At 37.3% G+C, this 4,708-nt stretch overlaps 1 pseudogene; it reads right to left on the minus strand.

Annotated features, from left to right (window-relative positions):
* Positions 1-2,290: 2,290 nt before the first annotated feature.
* On the minus strand, positions 2,291-3,031 carry LOC143690285 (ribosomal protein uL30-like pseudogene; annotated as a pseudogene).
* Positions 3,032-4,708: the final 1,677 nt, after the last annotated feature.

Consider the following 4,708-nt stretch of genomic DNA (forward strand, 5'->3'; position numbering starts at 1 on the left):
TATTTTTAAGATAAGTATTTAAACTTGTGGTAAAACTGTATTCCAAAGCAAAGCTTATTTTATCTACTGGCATTTCCAACAGCAGGAAAGGGGATGCTGGCAATTACCATCATCATCATCATCTTTTATTTATTGTTATTTGATGACAAGCACATTACATATATCATCGCATCCCTTCCCTTACCCATCTCAGAATCTTCGTGTCCCCTCCACATAGAGGATTCTTTCCTAGATACACACAAGGACAAATCTACCATACCCTGCCCCCAGTTTCCTCTTCAGAGAAGCCATTTCTTCCCATTCCATGAAAAAATGGAAAATGGGATTCTCCATTTTGCTCTATCCCTGTTTTATTCTTTTCTCTCTAGCCCTATAATAATGCTTGCCTGATACAATACAATGTTATATATTAATTTATTTAATGACTACTGGTCTCTGTATAATATAAATTTGGTAAGGGAAGAAGATTCTGCATATGTCATTCGACTTTGTATCACCAGCACCTAGACTGACACTTGGAACATAACAGAACATCAGAAAATATTTGTTGAATAAATAAATTAATACAGAAATGAATCCTAAATCTTGCTATCTCTGCATTACCAATTACCAAACACTGTTCCCATCAACTAAATGGAGCTCCCTGGAAAAATCCTCAAGCTTCTATATGATGTCTGAAAGACCATCATCAAACATCAAACAAAAAGCAGATTTTATCCCAGCTCTGGCTTGTTATTATGATTTTTTAATAATTTTTTGTTAGAGAATTTTTAGGCTTACAGAAAAATCATGAAGAAAATACAGAGCTGTCATTTATTAACACTTTACATAAGTGTGGCACCTTTATAGAAACTGATGAAGGAATATTATAATCTGTACTATTAATTGTAGCCTATAGTTTACACTGGGTTCTGTATTTGTGCAATGCAGTCCTGTGTTTGTTTTTTGTATTCTAATGACATATATAAAACCTAAAATTTCCCCCCTTTTAACCACATTCCCCACCACATGATGTATTAACAACAAATTTGCTTTTAAATTTAAGCATTTAAAAAAAACAGTGAACAAAAACCCTAGAACCTGGGAACCAGTTAGGTAAGGCAGGAGACTTCAGGCTTAGAGCAAAGAGGAAAAGTTCCCACGACCACATTCTATCAGTCTCCTTAGCTGATAGACAATGTGGCTCATTCCACCTACTCTTGCTCCCTAATACTAATCTTTATGTTTTGGTTTTCCCCACAAAGCCTGGAACATACCAGGTATAAACACTGAATGTCATGATCAAGCCATATTAGCACACACTAACCTGCAGAGTTTATAATAGGCTTAGCTTTACTCAGAAAATGAGAGTCCCATAATTTGTTTAGGGGGTGGTATATCATGATACTTTAAACTGCAGTGCACAATTTTTATAACTTCTCATCAATTCTAAGTTGAAAAACATATTTTGTTCGATCCTTTTAACAACCTGTGAGGTTGTTAGGCCTGATGTTATTAGCATTTTAGAGGAAAGATAGAAACACTATTCCCATATTTAGTACAAGATAGATTTGGGACATAAACCTTTGGCTTCCATCCTCACAAGTGCTTCCCTTCATGGCTTTGTATACATTATTTTAAGGTTATCTGATTTTGTAATGCTTTGCAGTATAAGTAACATCTACAACAAATCTATTTCTGGCAGGCTAATTCTTGAGCCAATCAATCTAATTAACTACCTCATAAACTGGCCCACTTTAAGACATTACTATACCTCTAGCTCATGACTCAATTCATGTTTTCTGGTCTTCATTTGGGCCTGTTAGGTTCTCATCAACTGCTTAGATGGGAAGTTAAGGCAATTGAGTGATGGGAGCACAGGGAAGGTCCAGTTATGGGTGGAGACAAGTAGGAACAGACCCAATTTGCAGTTTTAATGTCCCCAGGAGCTCTGTGGCTGCTTTACATCATCATTACCAGCATGGCAGAAAGCACTTCTTCCATAATCCAGCATATGCAAGGAAAGGGCAAAAGCACAGAAGAGTCCAACTAAATTAGTGTCTGAGACTTAAAAGGTCAAACAGTGCTAATTCTATCCACCCCAAACCAAGAAAATGGTCCACTCCTTCATAATCCAGGTTTTATACAGATGGCTGACCATCATGGAAACAAGAAAATTCCATCCTGAAGCCCAGGGGAAGCATCTGGTGGGCATTTCCCAGGCTATAGATGGTGCAGGACTCCCTTCTCCATGGCAACTCAAAAAACAAACATATGCCTCCAATATAATGTGCTTTCAGAGATTCTGGGTTTAGTTCAGTTGTTGGAGATGTTGATTGATGTTTTTACCCCAATAACAAGGTGAGCCCATTTCCTTGAAAAAGACCACTTTACTCTTGGTTGTGTGATGGACCATCGAAAGGTGGAGTGGGCATGAGAACTGGGAGACCCTCTTGAAAGACCTCCCCAGGAAGGCAATTTCATGAATGAGACAGTCCAAACAAATGACACCAAACCTCTCCAAGTGCTCCTCAACTACTCTCTTGGTTGTCAACAGGATTCTCTTATTCTTGACCTTGGCTTGTCCATATTTCAGGATGAGTTCCCGGACAGACTTCAGATTTGGAAATCTCCGGGTCATATAAGGTTCCACTGTACCCAGCCATTTTAGGGCTGTGGGGGTCACTTTCACAAATAAACCACTGAAAAAATCTTTCTCAAGTGAGGTCGTTCAGTGGTCCTCTGCACCAGTAACTCTAACCCACTGATCCTTTGGATGCGTGTCACAAAGGCCAAGGAATGTTCATCTGGGCATTTCCAAGCCATGAGATTTCACTTTCAGTCATTTGAGGCATATCCTATCATGTTGGATCATGTAGACTCAATTAGGAGGAATTCCAGTCACTTAAACCTGAGCTTTTCCCTTTCCTTTGCTTCTTTTTCAGAGGTACCTGCTTTATCCAGGTGGCTTTGAAGGCTGAGAAGCCTTCCTCTTTTTCAGGCGATTTTCTGGAACCAAATGGATCTTTTGCCTTGGCTCCTTCTCCACCATCTTTCTGATGCCTCTGGTTTGTTTTTTGCTCACTACTTGCTGCTGTAATATGTGAGGTGAGCAGGTGTCCATACCAGCAGCAGTGGAGGAAGTAGCCAACTCTCTGTCCTATGCTTCTATACTCTGTAAGCGTATAATGCACTAAAGAACAGGGCATGACAATTTAGTAGATACAATGTGGCACTATACGTGACAAATGACAAGTTCTCCATAGCTTCCCATTTACTCCAGTAAGTTTTTATTACTTAATTGTCTTATATACATACTTTTGGATAAACATAGTTCTCTTTTTCTTTTTTTGGCAATGGTACTCAACGATGATTCTGACTTTTGGTGAAAATAAAATTCTGTTCATTTCATTTTCAACTAGAAAATGCAGAATTAAATTGCTATACAAAAGTGTGTCATGCTTTAGCCAGAACTGTTGCATTTCAGTTAATTATGATATCTACTGCTACCTCAAATTTACCTGGATTGAATTCTGGTCATAGTGACTAGTAGGTTAACATCAGCATCAGACAATTTCATCCAAATTATTATCTTTAGAATAAATAATATTTGTATCACGTTTAAAGTTTACAATAGTTTTCAAGTATATTTTTAATCCATTTATTACTGAACATATGGGAATAATATTATCATTATTAACATTTTTTTTTGGAAGTGGAAAGTAGGTCTCCAAAGGGTACACTTTGAATAGTGTCACTTTGCATGTAGAGATGGAATTTAAACCCTATCATCTGGCTCCAAAAGATCGTTTTTTTCTTTTCATCCTATGTTGCTTTTATATAAGGATGAGGTCATTGACTCTTTTCTACAAAAAAGTATAATATAATGAATATGTGTGTGTATGTATATGTATGTGTGTGTATGCATATGTATATTTATTTTTGTTGTCATTGTTTTGGTGCTTTATCATTGATTTATCCATATTCTCTTAATCATTTTCCCTGCAACCATCTGCCAACAGGGAATAGGATGGGGTTTGCAGTCTCTGTCATGGCAGATAGAGCAAAGGCTTTAGGGTCAGGAGTTAAACTCCAGCTTTTCCTATTTCTACCTGTGCAGTCAAGATCTAGTCACATAATTTCTGACCTCAGTTTCTTTATCTGTATAATGCTGTTTGTCAAATCTACTTTGAAATGTTTTAAGCCATTATTGACACTCAGTGTGTAAAGTCTTCCACTGACCCCTAAGGTTGAGCTGGTTATGATTAGTATGCACTTTTATAACATCCTTTCTTTTAACATACCACATTGTAATTGAGACCCTACCACATAACATCTTGAGGGCAGTGAGTCTGCTATTTCCCCATTTCATTCCAAGAATACGATAAAATAATGGCACACAATGAAAGAATTAAGCTCATTGCATCTAGTAAGCACCTCATAAGATAATATTATTAATTCCATTATAATATTATCTGGAACCACATAAAGCAAACCCGTGATTGTGGTCCCATTGAGTCAGACTGCACAGCAGAACTGCTCTGCCACAAGCATCTATTCATCCAAGTTGAAACTCATATCTAATATCTATGTCCATATTAACCAACCAATGATCTCCCCAAAATAGTCAATCAAGGGTATTTGCATAAATGACTTCCAACTAATCCCACAGACTGGCAAAACTCAAATTAAAGGTATCCAACTTAAACTTGAAACTCATTTATCCTAA

The sequence above is a fragment of the Tamandua tetradactyla genome, chromosome 7 (assembly GCF_023851605.1).
Source record: "Tamandua tetradactyla isolate mTamTet1 chromosome 7, mTamTet1.pri, whole genome shotgun sequence".
NCBI classification, from domain to species: Eukaryota; Metazoa; Chordata; class Mammalia; order Pilosa; family Myrmecophagidae; genus Tamandua; species Tamandua tetradactyla.